The following is a 23,936-nucleotide window of genomic DNA, read 5'->3' on the forward strand; positions in this document are numbered from 1 at the left end:
CAGCGAGACTACAAGTTAGAACATTTTTAAATTATTAAAAGGGAATTTTTACAAAATATTTTTTCATAGAACTTTTCGGCGTTATTTATTCAATCCCCTTCTTCAATGGATTCACCTGTGGATTTTTAATGTCAACCATTTTAAAATAGTTAGGAAATCCCTTTTATGTACTCTTATAATCGAATGATATAATTGATTTATCTTTTATTTATTACTTTAAATATATACTATTTTTGTTAAATTTAGTGTGTTTGTAAATTTTATATTGTGTTTTATGTATAAAAATTTAAAACATTTTTAGAAAAGAATATCTGACAGAAACAAAATTAAACTACATTAAATGAAATAATACAAAATAGAACGAATATAGCATTTAATAGCATACTAATGCGGTATGCTAATCTATGTAAGATTATTTCCGTTACTTATCGTGCGATTATTTGTAACCCCAGTGAATAACAGCAATAACGTCAAAAGGAAATCTAAAATAGTTATTTACATCGACTTAGTAGTTAACTCGTTTATAATATTTGAATATTTTAAAGAAATTGTTTATTTCATATATTTACCATCACTATATACAAAGAATTGAATTTTTATTTTATAAGGTAATATTTAATTTCTAAGGTATTTCTAGCTTTTCTTAGATTTCTATTAAGATATATATCGAATTTATTAGATGAGTTAGAATTCGTAAATAAGGTTGGTTAAACCATACAAAAAAGATAAACTTTATAAATACTTTTTTAATTTCATATTTTAATGCAAATACCAAATTAAAAAAAAAAAAACATCAATTTACTTATCCATAATTTAGAATAGATGTAAAAAAATCGAAATTTAATGAGTATAGAGAACACATATTCTACATTAATACCGATACATACGGACTCGCTTTGAAATGTCATACTTGTTTAAAAAAATCTCCTACAAAAAAAAAATAATAATTTCCTAGTACGTAAAATTAATTACAAATTCTTATTAGTAGTAAATGGGTGTTAAATAAAAGTAAAATCATGAAGTTTTCATCTCTAGGTCGAAACTATTATTTGGAAAATTTTATAAAAATTATATTTCAAGTTATTGCGTAATTTTATCAGCATTCAGCAACTAAAAGAAGTAATGAGGTTCTCTTTTTTCATTTTTGTCCACCGTTAGGTATTGCTTCAGAGGAAGAAATGAAATGACAATTTTGTAGCGTGTGAAAATACCATGTCTGACCAGGATTCGAACCCGGGACCTTCGGAAGTAATGTGATTAATAAAAAATCAATATAGCGGTACAGTGGTAAATAGTTAAACTCACTTATATCCTTCTTTGTTTAAAAGATTACTCTGAAAGAAGATTTTTCTGATTTGTTTCTTTTTTACCTAACGAAAGTGAATTATCAGTAATATAAATCGGTATAATCAGTATTGTAAATCGGTATTTTTTTACCGGTTCAAAAATGGGTTTGTATAAAAAGTATAAATAAAGAATATAACAAAGTTGCTTTTTAGGTTTATATTTGTGTTATAAAAATTTCGCACCGCTTAAGTAATTTACATATTGTATCTGTCAAAAGCAATGACATCATTTTCTATAACATTTTAATGACGTACGATAATGAGAACGTTGTCAACTTGGCTTCCATTAAGGTAGTAACTGAAGTTATTGGGGGACCTATTATAGGTTAGGACACGCATACTACACTGGTAACCCAGTTTGGTCTTGACCTAGTTTTTCCTTTTCTTTTTATTTTATTTCCTTGCCTTCTATTTTTTACGACACATTTTATTAATATTTATAACGACTCATAAAAAGCGTATGAATAACTTGTTTTTATTGTCATAAGTTGAATATTTATTTTATATTACAGTCCTGTTTATTATAATTATGCTTTCTGAATTGTCCTGTGTTGTTTAGTTTTATATTATTATTAATTAAACTTAGGCAAAATTAAAATAATCAGTTTATTAATTGCTTGAATGTAAATTTTTAACTACTCTTAGTTTTAATCGAATTCAAAAAAAGAGTAATAATTTCAATTTAATTTTTATGTATATTCAAGTTTTATTACTAACCTATTTCGATAATATTTTAACATATTTTTAAAAATTCCAGTGGTCATTCACTTTTAAGCTTTTCCACATATAAGAAAAATTACATTTTCTACTTACATAATTTTATTTTATTCAGCCATAAGTATTGGATTGTTATAGATTAATGATATGTAACCCAATGTCATTATGAAATTTAATGAATATTCGTGCGATCAATTTCTTTTTCTATTTTTATAAAAATACAGGTTTAATTTTTAAAAATAATAAAAGTAATAATTTTCAGTTTTTGGTTTGATGTTGGTGCTAAACAGTTAAAAACGGAGCTGAATTTAATTTATTATCAACTTCTAGTTGTTGAAATACAAAACAAAATTTGAAAAAAAAATTGTTCCGTGGAAGTTTTTTTCCTTCTTCGAAGTTTGTTTTATTAATTCCTAAATTTCATTCTAATACTAGCAGATTTTTTTTAACACTCATAAAATAGTGTGCTTCGGGAGATTTTTAAAAATATTAAACAATTTTATTGTAGGCCTGTAAATAGAATTATTGAACTTAAGTATATAAATCTAATTTTTGAGAAATTTAATTTATCTTGTATAACTTTCAAGCAATATAATTTTTTTTTTTAAATTTATTTATCAAACTGGAATTTACAGATCGATTTTTACTTCCTTGTACGAAGTAAAGGAAGTATTGTGAAGGCGAAAAATTTCGGTTTTCAGACTTCAACGGAAATACCCATTTTGACCATTTCTGAATCCATTTTGACTAGTTTCGGCGTGACGTCTGTACGTACGTACGATACGTATGTATCTCGCATAACTCATAAACGATTAGCCGTAGAATGTTGAAATTTTGGATTTAGGACATCTAGTTGAGCACTTTTGACTGCAATCGACTGGATCAAAAGTGTCCAAAAAAACCCAAAATCCAAAAACATTTGGATTTTGAACTTTTTCTTAACTACAGTAATAAGCCCTCATTGAGAGCTTTTCAACGATACATCATAAGTGGTACTTATTTTCATTCGTTCAAGAGTTATAGCCAAATAAAATTTTAATTAATGAAATATTTGAATTGTAAAGCACATCGGTTCGAATCAGACTTCATATCATTTTTTTAACTTCTTTTTTTAATTTACTTTTTAACTTTTTATTTTTTTATATTAAATTATTAACCCGTGATTGTAAAAAAGTTTTACAATAAATAATAATTCAATAATAATGATAAAAAAAATATGAAAAAAAAATTACAAGTTATTAATGAAATAAAATTTTATTTACTTTTAAAAATGCGTATATATAAGTTAATAAGTATTATTACATACGTGTATGTGTAATAGATTTGGTGAAACATCAGATTATTTAATTGAAAATTATAATTTAGAATCGTATTATTTTTGGATTTTCTAGTTTAATTTCTGTTTAATTTTATTTAATTATTCTGGATATTCTGTTTAATTTTATCGACATTAAAGTTAACTACAGAGTGACTGAAAAGTAGACCGTCACAAAAACAACATATACACTGAGGCATAGATGCCCGATCTTTGATAAATTGCAAAAAAATTCTTATCTTTTAGTTCATTACTTCTCTGATATTGTCGGACAGTATTCTCCCAAAGTCGCAGTTGATCATAATTTCGTTTATTTTTTTTTTGTTGCCGGTCATTTAATCGCGTTTTGGTTTGATATAATTTGTCTGATCTTAATTTGTGTACACGTTCTCTAGTTTTAAAATTTTCTCTCTTTACATTCATCATCCTCTCTTAATCTCTTTATTCTTTTTTTAGTTTTAATATTTTCTTCCTCTTTATATTTTCATTTTTCTTAATTTTTTTATTTTTCCTTTGTTCTTAACATTTTCTTTTGTTCTTATCAAGGTCGAAATTAACATTTGTAACCAGTATACAGGATTTCTCTAAACGGAATAGTTTAATTATTATTAACTTTTTTTTTATACGACACACCAGAAATCCGTAACTTTTGTTAATCAGCAACTCACGAAGATACGAATAATACTGATCTAGTAATACGAGTAATAAAAGGACTTTAACTCTATCCTAATATTTCATTTAATATTGTTGAATTAATAATTTTATAAATATTTGATGTTAATAAAAATTAATATTTCAGTAATTGTGTAATTGTCCACTTTATTAAATAATCGGAGGATCATATCTCACTTTCAAATGAAATAAGTTTAAATGAAGTGCAGCAAAAAATGTGTATATGTAATTTAATAGGTCTACAAAGAAATTCATGTGGTGTCCACATCAGATTTTAGTCCTAGGTTAAACATAAGTTAAAATTATGTAAGTTAAATTTAACAATAAACTAAAAATATATATAATTAAAGTTTAATTACTTTAATCGATATTAAATTACTCATAATAATTTTGTAAAATAATTAATTTATATTTTTATTAATTTATTTTCAGTCTCTTTTAAAAATATTTGAATGTAATTTCTTCAAACTTCTTATATAGGTCTCGCTATGAAATTTGAAAGTTATTAACAAGCCAACCGAACTTGCTTCAGTTGACATATTCCTTTTAGCATAACATATGGTTCCTCATATTTTGTAGTACTATACGTGGTTCTGCTGACTTACTATGAAGTAATTGTTTACAATTATAGTAAATGTATGTATATAGTAATTTTATGAATAGAATGTACAAAAAAATTATTAACTGAATTAATTAAATTTCAAAATTAAAAGTTAAACGACACAAATGCACTGTATACTTAAATTAGAATTTCACAGCTACAATTTTTATTTTATCATACAATTATTATTTTGTTTAATACATCAAGAAATTGATTTATAGTACTTTTCACTAAGCTCAAGCTGAAACCAAATAACTCTACTACAGTTTTTTTTCGTGATTTTCTGGATATATTAATTAATTTTTTTTCTGGGTGTATTAAATAAAGAAGAAGAAGAATTCTCTAACATGTTTTGATGTAATCTTTTATTAAATATTTTTTTATGTTTCCTTGCTCTCTGAGCTTGCGATCACGAGACTTTACAGGCAGCCTATTTCCTTTCTTCAGATTATCTTTTCCTGATTTTTCAAATTTAGCTTCTTTATTCATGAAACCATACATACTACTGATTATCTCTCAAACTTGCCAAATTTTTTATGCTTCACTGTAGATTTAAGTTCATTCATTTTGCGTGAAATTAAAATAAAAAGAATACAGAAAAATGAATTCGTACTATAATTTGTCCTACATATATAATATTATCATCACAAACCAAGAAAAATAAAAAATGACGCCAATGTAAACGTAATCTGACCCCCGAGTAATAACTAAAAGTTATTTTGTAACTGTCAACTTACGTTCAGATTAAGGTAATTGTTATTTGTTTTTTGTGTGTGTGTCACACACAATATCATATATATATATACATATATATATATATATATATATATATCATGCTTGCTGCCGTTATATACCTAATGCTTGTCACGTCAGTTAAATAGAGGATCAATAGTTTGTTATAACTAGTTGTTTCACTTAACAAGAAACGTTTACAGTTTATGAGTAATTACTTATTAGTAGGTTCATTTATTATTCCTTAAAATGATAGATTTTTCTAAATTTGTAACTTTTTTTTAAATCCTAGTAATAAATTTTCTAATAGCAGCTGCAATTAATCTTATAATACATAATTTTTCAAAAAATTAAATATATTAGTATAAGAATAATATTTTAATAGTTTAATTGTAGTAGTAATTAATATTTAAACATTACACAATTATTAACAGAAACAATTTTTGTTAAGTATTATAAAAGTAAAATAGTGTGGATCCTGTATTGTGAACAATGGTAGGAGTAAATATTTTTAGAACGGTTGATATTCAGCGTAACAGTTATCGGGCAGTTAGTATCAAGATTCCGTGGTACCACTCACACTACCAGAAATCTTGTTGTACAAATTAAATCTTTGTAGAAGATTGGATTTGTATCTTTCTACATGTTGATTTTATTATTTAAATACTATTTAATAGTAGCCCACCGGACTGATCTCATCTGATTTTCGAAGTCGAAGCTTCTGAGGTTTAAATCCGGGTAAAAGTTACTTCCTTTTATACGGATTTGAATAATGTTGTTTTTTTTACAATTTTATTCCTTGAAGTATTTTAGCTCTTTATCAAACATAACCTTTTGTTTAAATGATAAATATTAAATTTACAAATATTTAACTAATTCAATCACCTAAAACCTGGTTCTGCCTCTCATACACTTGTTTTTAACAATAGTTGTAAACGATGCGTTTGTTTTTTACTAAGCAAACGAAATATTGTACTGCAATATTGAAAATGTGGTGGTATAATGGAATTAACCAAATCATGCATAAATATACACAATAAAATTATAATTTAAATTGGAAGCTAATTTATAAGATAAACCAATTTTCTTGTTTACCTATTTGTAAATAATTTCATAATATTGTTAAAAAATTATATATTTTGTAATTAATTTCCTCTGAATCATAATATCATTCTTAGAGACAATCCCAAATCTGAAATTTTCTGTCTATTGTCGGTTAATTTGGTTTTTATTTATTATGTATAAGGGTATTCATTCAATAATTATAACTTATTTTTCAATATTGTTTGTAGTCGGGAGATATCTTGTGACTGAAGTACAAAAAAACTGAAATTGAAAATAAATGAACTTGTGTAAAATATATTGGATATATCGTTTAAAAAGAAAATAAAGAGCAACGGTCCCAGTTTACTTCCTTGCAAAAGCTCATAACGACTTCTATTTCCATCTTACTTATCGTTTCTAAGTTTAATAAACTCTCTTCAATATGATTAGTAAACCACATTAGAGCAACGACCTCTAATTCCTAATCGATGCAATAAGTTATAATTAACAATAAAGTAACAAATTTATTCTATCTCAAAGATCCCCTTCAAATCTATTAATACTGTAGTAATATTGTTATTAAAGTCAATTGAAGAATTGATTCACAACTTGCTTTTTCCTCGGATTCTGATTGGCAATCCACTACAATATTATTTATAGAAACAGTCTTTCAACTGCTTACTATAAATTTTTCATTAAATGGCAGTTTGCCATTTACTTTCTTCTGCTTCAGTAAATTCTGAACATCTGAGTAAATAATACTATCTTTAGAGATTTAGTTATTTGATACTTATAGAATCAATTAGTTTCAACAAAAAGAAATCAAATACTAAAGAAGTCTTATTTTACAAGGTACTTTCTGATTAAACGGAGGCCATCTGTTTTCAGAAGGAAGAATGATGATTTTAAAAAACTCAAACATTTGGTTAGATTAATAAAATCTAACCAAACTTTATTTTTTTGTTTAATTTCCGGGTCCACCACTAGATATTGCTTCACAGGATGAAATGAATGATTTGTAGCGTGTATGAAAATACCATGCCTGACTGAGATTCAAACCCGGCACCTCCGGATAAAAGGCCGAGACGCTACCACTTGCGCCACGGAGGCCAGCAATCTAGCTAAACTTCTAAGTTAACCTAACACTCGCTAGTCAAGGTTAGCGAGCGTAGGTTAAGTTTGGTTTGTCTAGTGGTCAACTCGTCTTCCCAAATCAGCTGATCTGGAAGTCGAGAGTTCCAGCGTTCAATTCCTAGTAAAGTCAGTTATTTTTACACGGATTTGAATACTAGATCGTGAATACCGGTGTTCTTTGGTAGTTGGGTTTCAATTAACCATACATCCCAGGAATGGTCGAACTGAGACTGTACAAGAATACACTCATATATCATCCTCATTCCTCCTCTGAAGTATTATCTGAAAGTATTACCGGAGGCTAAACAGGAAAAAAAAGAATAAAAAAAGAAAAGGTTATGTTTCATTAGATTATATTTATAATTATATTATTTATTATATAAAAAACTGAAACATGAACACAGTATAGGCCTTTATTTATATCCTCAACCTAACAGTCGCAGTGCTGTGTTAGAATAGCCTCCTTTAATCAGAAAGTACCTTTTACAGTTCGACTTTTAATAATATTAAAATTCTCCTACAATTTTCTTTGAACATCGTATTGTGCAAATCAAGTGCATACACTTACACAAATTCAGTCATTGGTTGGTAGTCCAGTCAATGTGGGAAAAAACGTCTATTTTTGAAGAAAGTAGAGTTTAGGGAAGTGCATGGGGTTGTAGATTAGGGTTGATATAACTTGTTCATATGCGCCAAACTTCCTAATTGGCTTTGCAAAAATTGCCATTTTTTTCGGTAACTAATTAACAAAATTCAACGTTTAAGGGCTTAAATTATAGTTATTGCAAATGCCCACAATCTATATTTAGAACCTTTTCTCCTAGAAAGTTTACCTTGGCCTAAAAAATTCAAAAACCGATTTTCACCATTTTTGAACGGCTGCCATTTTGTCCAGTGAGCGAAAAATTTTTCCAGTAGCAGATAAACAAGTTACACTTACCCTAATCTACAACACCACGTACTTCCTTAAAAGCTATTAATTTTTTAGCAAAAAAATCCCTATTGACTGGACTCCGATAGTTTATTTCTCTTCTGGTATTATCAAATTTATTTTCTGGCAAGCAATCTAATATTTATATCTTTCAACAACATTCATAATATTCTGTGTAAAGAAAATATTTAACCTATTAGCCACTTTAATGTTAACTTCCTTACTTTTATTTTGTTTATCCTCCGGGATCACCGTTAGGCATTGTTTCAGAGGATGAGATGATGATTTGTAGCATGTGAAAATGCCATGCCTGACCGGGATTCGAACCCGGTACCTCCGGATGAAAGACCAAGACGATACCATTCGCGTCACGGAGGCCGGCTAATCTCTTTACTAAAAGTGAATTGTATTACGTACTTAAATAAATTCTGGTATTAATTTTATTATTATTTACAAAAGTTATTCTATAGTTTTCAAAATCTGTTGAAAATTCTCTACGGTTTTTTAAAATTTAAATAAGACATTAGGATAAAAAAAAAATATTGTTTTTAAACAAAATTGGTTTAACAGATATTTTATTTTTTAATTCAATTCAACAAGTTAATACTGTTTAAGTTTTAATTTTAGTAATACTCGTACATTGGTTATTAAAAATAGATATTTATCAGTGATGTTCATGAATAGTATAAACTGCAAATCGTTAAGTAGATTTAATAATTTAAATTATTTTATTCTTACTTTTTAACATTGGTATGGTTTTCTTTAAAAAGAAATAAAACGAAATAACTGGGTGGTGATGACTAACTCTGTCATCGGTAGACCCAGTTAGTTAGTCCGAAGATCACCGATCGTACGCGGAGGTAAACGAAGATGAATGTAACGTATTATGTTCAGGTCAGTTGCCTTTAGTGTCTCACTAATCATAGTAGCGCATACAAAAAAAAACTGTGTTACGTTTGTGTTGTTTCGACGTGTCTTCCACAGAAACAAAATATAAATTGATCATCGCGTCAATTATGTAAGATTACATATTTATTTTTAATTGTAATAGATATTATGTTAATGTTAACAGTTAAAAGGTTTCTGTTAAGATAGCATATAGTTTTTTGTTAAATAAATGCACAAAAATATCTTATAAACATAGGAAATCTTTGTGCTTCTTTTATGGATAATTTTCAGTTATGCGTCCCGCACATTGTTGTTTTTTTTTTTTTTATTTGTCGCGGATCTGTATAAAATTATGATATAATATCGTTTATGCCATCATAATAAATTATTAAAAGTCGTAAATAAATAATTTTTTAAATTGATTCCTGTGTTGGTCTGTAAAGTTTGTTAACAAGATGGCAGTCTGGAATTGTCTATTTGTACACAATGTTAATATCTCGTTGTTCTACTCACAAAAATTAGCGTGCCTGCGTAATAATGTTCCTTTATTTGAAGTATTGTTTAGGTTTAGTTAGTACAATGTGTTTGTTAGTTTAATGCTTTAGTTAGTTAAATGTGTAACGTAGGTTTTAAAAGTACTTAAGTTTTAAGTAACTTAGTTTTTAAAAGTAAAATTGAGTTTTGAATGACCTGATTACAAAATGTTTAGTGAAATATTGCATTTTATTAACATTCTACTATTGTATGTTTCTTTGTAAATTTAAAGTGATGTTTCGTTATTTTCTGTGTAACAGTTCGCTGTAAATCCCTTGTTATGGTTAACACGACTATGAGCTAAAGGTTGTCCTGCTTTACTGTAAACTCGTATTTTCAAAATGGAAAAGTACTAATCTTGATTTCAGATTGTAGGTTCCAAACTCAACGAATATGTCGAAAAAAAAACAATTTATAAATAATGCATTAAAAAAGAATGAGAGGCACATAACAGGAAATACGTTGTATAAGTATGTGTTCTCGCTCGCACGCACGTGTTCGCGCATACAAACGCGCGCGCGCGCATTCACATACACATACACGTTCAGAAAAATCTCGGATCGACAAAGAAAACAAACCTTCAGAAATCTTTGTTTTATTTTTCAACAAAGTCACCTTTTAATTCGACGCGCGTGCACACACACACATATATATATATATATATATATATATATATATACATATTTATTTTTATTTTTGACCTTATCATTTGAAGTGAATTTCCATCCAGCAAATCGTTTCTTATTGTTTGGGAAGAGAAGTAATTGCTGGGGTGTCCAGAGAATACGGGGCATGTGTAAGTACTTCGAAGGAAGTCATGGAGTTTTGCAGTGAAATCGTAAGAAGTGTGCAAGGCGAATTGTCGTGGTATACATTCTTTTTTTGTCAGGATTCTGACAGCCATCATAAATTTACAGACCTATTACATATAACCTTCCAACCATAGAGGCGCAGTTATAATAAATAATTAACCTGCACTTGTATTTTTGTAACGATTTAACCGGTGAAAGTGGTTTTTGTAGGTTCCAACCGTTCATCTTCTAGAATGGATATACAACCACATTTATATTCAGTAGCCCATTGTTTTACCTTAAATAATTAAGGGAAAGAATTGTTTAAAATAGAATCTAATTCATTTTTTATGTCCGTCAGTTCATTCAACCTTTGAAAAACAAAAGTACTTTATAACAGCACAAACTTCAGTTTTACTCATTTTTCATAATATTTCAAAATTCGTTTTAATCATTTGGTCATATTTGCGCCATTTTTTTTTTGTCAGGCTGAGAACTTTCCTATTCTCTGTTGAAACTGACCCTGTTATATAGATTGTTTCTTTTTTCTATGCGCATTTTATTTGTGTAAATGCAACAAATTATTGTTGATGGAAATGAAATATAAGCTAGTTGATTTGTTATTCTTTAGATTTAGATTATTTTTTCCCACTATTGTCTAATACTGTTGAAATAAGTCTTAAACAGTTGATTTTAATTTGCAAAAAAACTTCAAACGTTATCTTATCAACTAGTGCGTAATCATCGAGATAAGTTTAGCAATAAATTAAAAAAAAAAGATACGCATTATAATAAAAAACATAATAAAAGATAAATTAAATAATTTAAATTATAAATTAGAATGCATATACCTACGAGCCCGAACCCAGAAAGCTACCTTAATATGTGAGCTCTCAAATGCTTACATAAATCATAAAAAATATAAATACAATTTTGTTTAAAGTTTAACAGTTTTTTTATGTCAGCGTTAAATTAAGAAAAAAATATTAGTAACAACTTTCTAATGTTTCTTTTGCCACCGGCTTCAAAATATAGAAATGACGGTACTTACGTATTAACGCCACCGCAGCTACAGCTTTATTTAAAAACAAAGTAGTCAATCGGATTCCGGTGGAAAATGGGCCGATATAGAGTTTAATATAGATTCAAAACAGTCTCTTTATTAATTTTAATAAATGGTTATTTATATTTATTTATTTTATAAATATAATTTAACCAAACTTAACCTACGCTCGCTTCGCTCGCATGAATACTTTTAGAATTTTTTTTTTTTTTTTTTTTTTTTTAATTCCGACCTCTAAAAATATATACGTATACTGTTTTTCTGTTTTTTTTTTTTGTTTTTTTTGGGTGGGGTTTTAATTTTTATTTTAAGTTAAGTTAAACTTTATTTAAAACTTTTTAGGTTTTATCGTTAAAAAAGATTTTTTTTTGTATTTTTATTCATAAAATAAAGGTCTATTAAAATTGAACTAGTTTTGGCAACTATATTATATTCCGAACACAAAATCAGAAACATTTTTTTTCGTTACTTTCATAAAAGTTATATTTTATTTTTTCATATTTTTAAAAATTCTCTATTAAATCTACGTATTACTCTTTTGTTAAATTTATTATTGTTTTATCAAGGATCTTTATTAATAAAATTTCCCTAAATTTTCCCTACAGGGTAAGGAAGTCTCTAAAATCAAGATGCTTTTATTAGAATTTTGTGGGTATAGATGCTCTAATCTTATTTTGGGAATCATCATTACGAATAAAAGAGCCCCCCTTATAAATAAATCTCTGAAATTTAAAAAAAAATATGGAGTCTTTTTTAGTTTTTCTATCTCAAGGTTTATAAAACTAATTTTGGTGAATATTAGCGTTTTAATAACGCTAACATCTTTTTAATACGACAAACGACTATTTAAGACGACGAGTCTTTTTAATACGGCAAAATTGCACAATAGTTATAATTACTTTAAGGCTGTTTTGTTTTGCAAATTTGAAGAATTGTTAATGATTTATCTTTGTAAATTTTTTTTTTTTTTTTAGTTAACTTATTTTTAAAAATTTGTTGAATTTTTACGATTTTACAAAACTTCTTTTTGACCAGCGTAGCTGTGAAAATCATGCAATATTTTGCCAGCTTTTTTTTCTAATTTGGTGTTATTTTTATTTTAATGGTTAACTTATTATACATTTTTAAACTACATTTTTTTATTTAAAATAGTGATATATATTTTTTTTTTATCTGGATTCGCTTTGGATGTAATGGAATCGTGTTTGGGTCATATTTTGTTTTTTTTTTTTACCCACGTTAGATGACTTATTTACGACGAAAAGTTTAATAAATTTTCACCAAATTTCCCTATTATTAAAAACTAGTGAATGTCAGATGTTGATATCTTAATGTTTTACATATTCTTACATTAGCTTCTATCATTATATAATTTCATACAAAATTTATTAAAATTATCCGCATGTATATTTACGATTACCCGTTTAAATACGAGGTTTGTTCAAAAAGAAACCGAACTTTTTTAATTACGCCCCAGCAGAGATATTTAGTGATCAGCGGTTAGCAGCATTGTGTTTCGCATAACCTCCTCTGTAACCACATGTTCTTGGATTGCTGATATCACGTTTAGATTTCGTGTTATTGTTATTTTAGTACAACATGTTTAAGTGCTAGTAGCGATTTTTTTAATGTGCGATTTTTTTATGATTGAACTTCTGTTTCAATGTCGTAGTCGTAAACCCAGCTTTCGTCTCTCGTTACCATCCTTTGCACGACTGTTTCATCGTCATCGTCTTGTTCAAGGAGTTGCCGGCAATTGTCCACTACATGTTCTTTCTGCTGTTCGATCATTAAACGAGGAACAACTTTGCTGCAACTCGATGCACGTTCAATTTTTCAATCTAAATGTCACGGCATGATCCAGTCAAGATGCTAACCCTTTCTGCAAGTTCTCTGAGAGTCGATCGGCGATTTTCACGCACCAGATCGTTGATTTTTTGAATGTGTATGTCATCAGTTTGATGTCGAAGGACTTGTTGGTCGAGGGTCATCTTCAATCTACTGACGACCACTTTTAAATCGTGAAAACCATTCGCAGCATTGAGTACGACCCAGAGCATCATCTCCGTAAGCTTGTTTCAAAACATGAAAAGTCTCTGTGAAAGTTTTCCCCAGTTTCACGCAAAATTTTACTTTATATCGTTGCTCCCGAAAAACTTACATTACAAAAATCACTACTAACACTTAAACATATTGTACTCAAATAACAATAACACGAAAACTAAACGAAATATCAACAATCCAAGAAGATGTCCTTACAGACGAGGTTATGCGAAACACAATGCTGCCAACCGCACATCACAAAATATATCCGTTGGCGCGTAATTAAAAATGTTCATTCTTTTTTTGAACAAATCTCGTATACTTGCTTTTGAAACGTATAATGATACAACTTATCGTGAAACGTTATCTGTTTGAAAATTTTAAAATAATTTAATATTTACTGTAGATTTTCATTAATTTGTAAAGATTTTATTGAAATATTACACCAGTTTATCTCAGATTATGATTTTCAGAATATAGGGTCCAAATCGCTATCACGTTTGTTTAGAATATAAAACCATAACATTTGCAAAGTGTTTTGTTGTTTTTAAATAGAAATTTATGAGGTATTTTTTTCGCATTTACAAAGATGTCCATGTGTGTTAATTAATAAAATCATAATATTAATCTGTATTAATAAATAAATAAGACAAATACCATTATATGTGTGTGTTTTTCTTTCAGTGCATATTTAGTTGTTTTCTTAAATGTGACTAATTCTTTCAAAAAAAATTCACCATTAAAACTTTTATGATACGTTTAGCCATTAAATTATTCAAATTTTTAGGCTAACTAAGATGAAGTATGACATAAACAGAGAATCGATGTTATATTACAGCATGATATTATCGATTAAAAGAAAGAGAAATTCAAATGAAAATAAGGAAATTATTTTTCGATAATCATATAAATTGATATTTAACATACATTTTTTACCATGAAAAAATATGAACATTAAACATTTATTTACTGCAATGTCGACAAATTACTTACCAAGGCACTTAAAATTTCTTATTAGTCACTTGAAAAACATAAACTAATATTCTAATACTGATTGACATACACATATTTGTATTCAATTTCATATAATCAAATTTCGTATAATGGAAAAACGAAAGTTCGAAACTATTTTCAAAACGTTATAAAGCATATTTTATAATAAGAAAATTACTTTCTTATACGAATTGTTACCGACCATTCACCAAGTAAAACTATATTTCTCAATCCTGATAGTTCTTTTTTATAAACGTAACGAGACTAGTTATCACTCAGTCGGGCTGTGCTTCTGGCCTGAATGCCAAACTTCCAGGTCCATTTTGTACCTCTTGCGATTCATTAGTAAAAACAAATAATCCGTGATATCATTGTGTAAAATCTGTAACATTTTATTTTTTGAAATGACCTTGTGTTTCGACCACCTTCCATTTCCGGTGAACAATATAAATTAAATTTCGTTGTGTGCCGTTAGGTTTTTCAACTCGTAAAACAAATAAGTGAAATGAACTATAAATTTAATTTTCAATTCCGAGAATATACAATTCCTATTCTTTCGAGTACTAAAGATATCCCTGTTGCTTTTAAAAGTGCATAAAAATTAAACTTCGCTAATTTATCGCCTATAAACTGTTTCTTGTTTGCATCTGTCAAAATAAAGGGTAGATCTATAGAAATACATCATTTCACATATTAAAATGAAATCATACAATACATGTGCGCGCGCGCGCGCGCGTGTGTCTAATACAAAAATCTTTTTTTAAAGTCTGTTCTAAAAACCATTCGTACTTGTTCCTTCGGGAAATATATTGATGCAATTACCAGTTTCAAAATCTTTAAACAGTTTTCTTGCTTTTACTATTGTTGGTTAGCTAAACAGAAGCAATTTAAAAGCCATTCCCTTTTTCTTTCGTAAAGAAAATTACTATGTAGCCGTGTTATGTAAGGGAATAAAACATCAGTTAAATGAAAAAAGTATCCTGAATTACCAGCTTAAATTTTAGTTTTCTATACCCAAAATTCTTTAAATATTAACTGGCTATATCTAGCGACATATATTATTCTCAGAGTTCCATAATGTTACCGAGCGATAGATATATTTGAATTAGAATATTAATATATTTTAATATAAATACGATGGTTAATATATATATATATATATATATATATATATATATATATATATATATATATATATATATATATACATATAAAATGTTAAACTATTCTGCCTCATCCTTAAATAGAATTTTTAAAGTAGTCTAAGACATTTTAAAAATAGCTTTATTCTATTTGATATTATCGATTTTTTTCACCTAAGTGTAACAGTTGTGATAAATTAACCGCATAAAAATAAATGAATAAGAAGCTTTGGGAAAAGAACTCTTAAGGGAAATGCGGAAAGTACTTCCACACTACGACATATTTTTCACTGTAATATTTCTATTTATCGACGTTATTCTTTGTAATCATTTAAGAAAATGTTCATCTAAAACAATTTTATATAACTTGATTTTTTGGGTGTATAAAATGAAAGAAAAAACTTAATGTTATATTAACTCCTAAATTAGATAACTTAATACAACTAAACTAAGTAATTAACCGTTTATGTTATTTAAATTTAATTATCAAAGAATGTTAAAAATATGTTTTGATTTTATTGATCGATTCCAAGATAAAATAACTATATTTTTTTATTTATTTAGAACGACCTCGGTGACAAAATATTAATATAAAATAATAAATAAAGTTTTCTATGTCTGTTAAATGTCTTAATTATACGGTTTTAAGTTATCTGGTACGAGAAAACAAGTCACTACCGAAACCGGAATAAGCCTTCTGACAAGTAATCTCAGGACAGGCGTAAAGTATAAATAAATCTTTTATCTGATCGATACGTAACAGTACATTATATAGATAAATTATAAATATGAGAATGTTGAATTATACGACAAATAAATTTGATTAGAGTTCATATTTATTATTTAAAAATAAACTAATGCGAAAATTTTTATGTAAATACATTAAGTAGAAAAAAAACTACAACAAAATAATTCACAATTCATATGACGCTTTTGAAAACTATTTTTAGCTCACATTTATATACACGTTAAAACAGGATGCAAAATATCAGGTATTTTTTTAAAATTAGTATTATTTAAAAATTCATCGATAGAGTAATATGATTTCCAAAAAGAAAAGTTTTTATTTGCTTTTTAAATAAATTAGTAAGAACATTTTTGAAATGGTTCGATAATCTACTAAAATGGCATCAGAAGCCGGGGTTTGGTAGGGTGCATGCTGACGCCGTACGGGAAGTCACCCTCCATGTGGCAGTTTCGGTCACCACACCACCATCACCCGTACCTGCTTCTTATGGCCTTTACCGGAGGTCATTTTCAGAACCTCAACAAAAGACACGTCTCAGCTTTGTCCTTGCCTCAATCAGGATGCTACCGATGCGAATACCGCATGTGATATTCTCATCGGTGCATTAATAGGAAATGAACTCTTTAAAACAAAACACATCTATGTAAAGTCTTTAAGAAGACTGACTACATGAAGGAACTGAAATTACAAACGCAGCTACTTATCGATAGAATTTTTTTCCTGTATGCCTCTGGGAATCACCGTCAGGTATTACTTCAGAGGATGAATGAGGGTGGTATGAAGTGTAATCTTGTACAGTCTCAGGTGGACCGTTCCTGAAATGTGTGGCTCATTGAAATCCAACTACCAAAAAACAACAATATCCACGATCTAGTATTCAAATCAAGAGTAAGTGTTTTATATATTTACAAAAAGATTCTGGAGATAAAGGATATTATTTTGGAGCTTGAAATAAGAAAAAAAGTTCATGTAATACGAATTATATTTCAGTATTAATGTTATATATTATTATAACATTTTCATGGGTTTCAATAATATTCTATTGTAATGTTTTCAATTTATTAGATTTTTATAATTTACTGCTTGATAACATTAATAAAATTATTCCAGTTGAGATCGTTTCGAGTTATTTACTTTTATTCGAGAGGAAATGAAAATTAGTTTCTTAATCTAGAGTGACTCACTTCTAAAGTTTTTGCCTTATCTTTATTATTTATCACGGATTTGAATAAATAACGTGTTAATTTCTTTGTCATAAAACGCATACATTTTTTTTATAATAACATAACATTTAAATTAACCAACGGAATAGTTTCATTATCTTTATTTATGAATAGTGTTCTAGATCGAGAAAAGTGGAAAAAACTGTCCACTTGAAACCTAGTGGTTAAACACGACATCACAAAATCAGCTGCTTTTCGAAGTCGAGAATTCTAAGGTTTAATTCCTTGTAAAGGTAGTTCGTTTTATATGTATTTGAATACTAGACTGTGGATACCGTTGTTTTGGTTGGGTTTCAATTAACTACACATCTCAGGAATGGTCGACCTGAGTCTGTTCAGGACTACATGTTTACCGGTACATTTACACTTAAATTTTCAGTTGTAGGCCTGGCAAGCCGGTAGCAGTAATTGCATTTGACTTTACAAAAACACACCCAGTTCTGGCAGCAGATAAAAAAAGTGGTTGTAATTATGTAAAAAGTGTTTTTAACAAAATGATACTGATATCAAAAAAGGTAAGATATTACATTTCTATTATCAATATCTGTTATTAATTTAGAATTTTATTTTTAAAAAAATACATGTTAAATATATGTATTAGATAATGACAGTAGATATAGAATAATAGGTGGTAAACGTTCCATATAACAAGGAAAATATGGAAAAATCTGTTACAAAACTTCATTTATATGTAATTTACCTTCATTTATATGTAATATATCCCATTTACAGAAATAATAAAATTCTTATGATTATTCGTTGTTTAATAAATGAGATCGAGCCGGTAAGAGCTTTGTAACAAATTTTTCTATTTTTTCTTATTATATTATTATTATTATATTATTACATTATTTATTCTTATTAGCTATTATTGTATATCTATTATATATATTTAACATGTATTGTTTTTAAACGAAATTCTAAATTAATAACCGATTTTGATAATAGAAATGTAATTCTTATCTTTTTTGATATCAATAACATTTTGTTAAAAACAGTTTTATTTATATTACAGAAATTTTTGTTTTTTGAGAGGAAGCGATGATATCTGCGAGACTCTCACCGTACGGCTTAAAGTTCATTGTAATATTTTTTATACTATTCTTTTATATACATATTTTCTATATGAAACGTATCCAGCTATTAGTTTCTACCGCTTGCGTCCTTTGGCTATAACGTATATCTTTCCATTTTACTACCTATTTTGATGAACCTTGACTTTAACGGTTGTCTTTTTTTTCTTTTGCCTATCTACCTGCCATTCCATAACAGCCTAAGGCAACTATATACCGTCCAAGTTCACTACATAATTGAACCGTTTCTACTGATCATAATCCAGATTTTCTATAACGGTTTCCTCTACTTCCATAAGTCTTCGAACTTTATATTCCTTAACTTTATGCTTTAGATTGTCTCGCCAACCTTCTCCAAAAATCGATCTCAACTACTTGTAACCTATTTTCCTCTATTTTATTTACTGATAGGGTTCTTATTTATATTATTGGAAAAAAGCTTATGAATATAAAGGGTATATAAAATGTTCTTTTCTACCGTTCTTTATACTTTTGGTTACTGATTTATTGAAAAGTAAAGAAAAACTGATAAAACACGTTCGAATTATGTTGCATACCATTTATATCTGTTTCCTTTCCTTCTTTTCTCTGTGTTCTGTAATTTAAAATATTTTACACACTGTAAAATATTTACACGTACGTTATATGATTTTTTTACCATATTTTCGAAGAAAAGTTCGGTATTGCTTTCGGTTGCATGATGGTAGCGGGATGGTTAAAAAGGATTTTCTTTACTTTCGGAGGTATGAAGAGTACGAAAATACCATTCATTTAAATTTCCTTTTATTTTTATATGTATGTTTCTACGCCTATGAATAAAATTTTGTGGCCCAAAAATCTCCAAACCTAGTTTATCAACTTCATTCAAATCTAGATGTGCTATATTAGTGTATTTAAAGTTGTGCATGGAGGTGGTTGTTTGCTTGATGAAGATGAAGATTGGTTGAATCTTCTTTGAGTTGTGCTCAATTTAAGTAGAAAACGTTTAAGCGGGGCAAGTTAGGAGCGTGGTTCGTTGTGATGCCTCAAGTTGGAAAGTTATGTTTCTTTATCTGCGTATCTATTGTCAGCAATATTAAACTAAATTAAAAAAAACATAAAAATATTAAAATTAAATTTAAATTAAATTAACGCACAGTCAGTCATTTTGCACAGAACTGCGCATGACTTTTTTAATTTGGTTTGAGTGCAAGTACTATGAATTATTTATTTTTTTTACTTGGTTATTTATTTGTAAACACAAGTAGAAACAGCTATTACTGTATGGGGAAAAACCGTTTAGTTATTTATGACAATATATATATATATATATATATATATATATATATATATAAATTTTAGTGTTCGTTTATTTATGGTGTCGTTTTATTACAGTTATCGTTCAACTGTCGTACTATTTTCCGTAGTTTTTAGTGAAATGTTATTGATTAAATAATGGATAAAGTGTTTCATATATATAAATATATATAGATATATTTATATTCGTTAATCTTGGATGAAGATAAATATTTGAATATCTTACCTAAATTCATTTTCATCTATTATTTTATTTTTATTGTGACATCGTGATTATTGAAAATAATTTAGTTGATCTATGATCTTATTCCTTTATGTAATATAGTAATATATTATCTAATTTATATTATAGGAGTTAACTCTGAGGTTTATTTTCCTACTGCAAAGAAATTATTTTTAAATACTTATAAATAATGAAAATGTTGATATATGAACTCTTAAGTGTTTGTAATTCAGTTATTTCTGATCAACGTTAATTAAAATTATAATTATTATTATTTTCATCCTCATACGTTTATTCTAAGAAACAACCATTACATCTATTTCTTTCATTTTCTTTGCCCAGAAAATAATGATAGTTCATTAAAAATGTTTAAATAGAAAATCTAATTAACAAGTACAAGATATAGAAATTTTAACTCTCAGTATTTGAGTCTTAATTTTTTCATATGTATTCACACCAAAACACAAACACACAACATACAAACAAATTGTATTCCTACATAATTATGGTGGATGGTCTATAAAGTTAAAATCTAACCACGGGATAATCTTTGTTTAATTCCCTGCACGCTGCGACAAGTTGAAAAGAAAATATTACACAGTGTTTTACTCACTATCATCATTCTTTGGTCTCTAAAGCGCAAATCTCTAAATTCACGATATTTACGGTTAACCATAAAACTTTTCATCTACCAATATTTACGTTATGAATATTAATAAAAATCTGCTAAAAACACTCGGCTATCACGTTAACCCCGGACCAAAATATCCTTCATTTCCTATTTTAAAATTCTTTAACTTTGTATCTATTTATTTTATATATTATAACTTTTGATAAAAGGTTATGTTTTATTTTATTTTTTTCATTTTTTATAGTTTCAATTTTCGTGACGTTTGCAATAAGGAGTGATTTTTATAAAGTTTTTCTTTTAAGCTTATGTCGTGCTTGGCGTTTAAAGCAATTATAAACATTTTTACTGTTAACTAGATTTATCCATTAGCATTTTTTCATTTATTTATATTGCTCTTTAAAAGAATTAGTTTATATCCTTTCCGATCAATTAAATATGTTATTAATATAAATAATATTTCTTCAGATTTACTTGTCAAGTATGAGAATATATCGAAACAGAAAAATATATATGAAGAAATATATGATTTAGTTAGACATGTAAAGGGGATATAAAAAGGAGGACTCTTAATGTTTACTAGACCGTGAATACCGGTATTCTTTGATGGTTGGTTTTCAATTAACCACACATATCAGGAATAGTCAACCTGAGACTGTACAAGAATACAATTCATTTGCATTCATATATATCCTCATTCATCCGCTGAAGTAAATACGGTGATTCCGGAATCTAAATAGAAAAAGAAAGAAAGTAGATTCTTAATGTTTAGGAGAGATTTTAGACAAATTCTGGGCAACAAAACGTATCAGGAGCTTGTTTTATCTTTAATTACTGTGAATTCTGATTGTTGTAGTTCAGTGAAATTCAAATTGGTTTTAATGTATTTGGTGTTTAGTGAAGTAAAAAAATCTTAAAACAAATAGTTGGATTGAAAAAAGACAGAAGTAATTGACTAATGATGAATGAAAAATTAATGTTTTAAAAACAAAACATAATTTAGATCAGTAACTTAAAAACAACAAAATTTAAAAAAAAATTAGATTGAGTAGAATAAATTTATAAAAAAAAAAGATAGTAATTAAGGAAGGAGAGCAAGCGTAAGGAAAAAGATACAAAACTATGAAAATTTAAAGTTATGTTAGGATTAGTATATGAAAAGAAAAAAAGATTTCGCAGAAAAGTGTACCAATATGTGAAAAATAAGTTGAAAAGATAAAAAATAACATAGAGATTTGTTTGAAGGAGAAATGTAGGAGATATATATAAAAAAAATTGCACAACATGAGGTATAACGTTTTTAAAAACAATTAAGATAAGCGATAGAGAAATGAGATTAAGTTTAATATGTAAGGTGCAAAATATAGACCGCTATTTGAAAAAAGAAGGTAAATTTGTTTGATACGATTGCATAAAAGAGGTTCCAATACATTAGAAGAGCAACACCGATAACAAAGTTTCGCCAGTTTGAAGTTACCACTCAAAATTTTTAAATAATCTTCTTTAGAAAAGTTGAAATTTTTTTGTTCTATTCAGATTTTTGGTAAAGCATTTTAAGCCATAAATTCCAAATATAATAAAAGATTATCTAGCAGATGAAGGAAATATTGCAAATATTTTATTTTAAGAAGTAGTTTAGATAATTAGGTATAATTAGATTTCATATCAACTTATGTAAAAAAGGAACAAAAAGAAAACCATTCAGCCGTTGAAATGAATCAAATAAAGGGACTTATAGAGATCGAGATGATAAACTTTTATTTATTTCGGTTTTACAAGAAAAACTTTTGACAATCAAATTCCTTCGTAACATAACTTTTTCTATTTGCATCACCCAAGATACAAAAAGTTTCAATCATTAATATGTAATCTAAAAATAAAATATGTTTAATTAATTTATCTAAATTAAGGAAAGTTTTTAAATATCACTAATTTAATAAATCTGAATTTTCTACACAGTAGTTTAATGCACATTTAAATGCAAACCCAGTATTTATCAATTAACGCCTTCAAAATTGTTCATCTTAATCTACATCAATATTACCATTTTTTTTATAAACTTACCTGTAATGTATTTATTATTACTTCACTTAGTTATTATTTTTAATAATTTTTGAAGTCGAGAGTTCTAAAGTTCGAGTCCTTGTAAAGGAAGTTGCTTTTATATGGATTTGAATGCTACACTGTGGATACCAGTGTTCTTTGGTGGTTGGGTTTCAATTAACCACACGTCTCAGGAGTGGTCGGCCTGAGTCTGTTTAAGACTACACATCTCCCGATACATCTATATTTACACGCCAGACTGCACACAGATGCTTTGGCATCTCTGCAGAGTACTGGTGACATTATGTCACTGCGCTGTTACTCAGTAACCTGGTATACATAAATAAATAAATTACTATGTAACCATCGCCTCATTTGCTGATTACACAGCAATCCTGAGTGTTGATGAAGACCCTCGTCTGGCCTCAGGGAAGGTAAGGTTCAATCGGCGTTACGCTAGCAAATTGAAGAATAAACGTACACATTAAATCGAATCATATCACGTTTGGGTTATGGAGGGATGATGTCCCCCAGGTTAACCTAGACAGCGTTTTCATCCCGTTTTCTGCTGAGTACGGTACCACGGGCTCCACCTTGAGCGTCGTTTGACATAAAATAACCATGTAAAAGAGAAAATAAATCGGCTAGATATCAAATTTAATTTTTCGTTATTACGCAGGAATTCACATCTGCCTCGTCCAACAAATTTTTAAAGTCAATCTGAAACCCATTTCAGATGTATGGTTTTCAGCTATG

This window comes from Lycorma delicatula, chromosome 6, assembly GCF_047948215.1.
Source record: "Lycorma delicatula isolate Av1 chromosome 6, ASM4794821v1, whole genome shotgun sequence".
In the NCBI taxonomy this organism is placed as follows: Eukaryota; Metazoa; Arthropoda; class Insecta; order Hemiptera; family Fulgoridae; genus Lycorma; species Lycorma delicatula.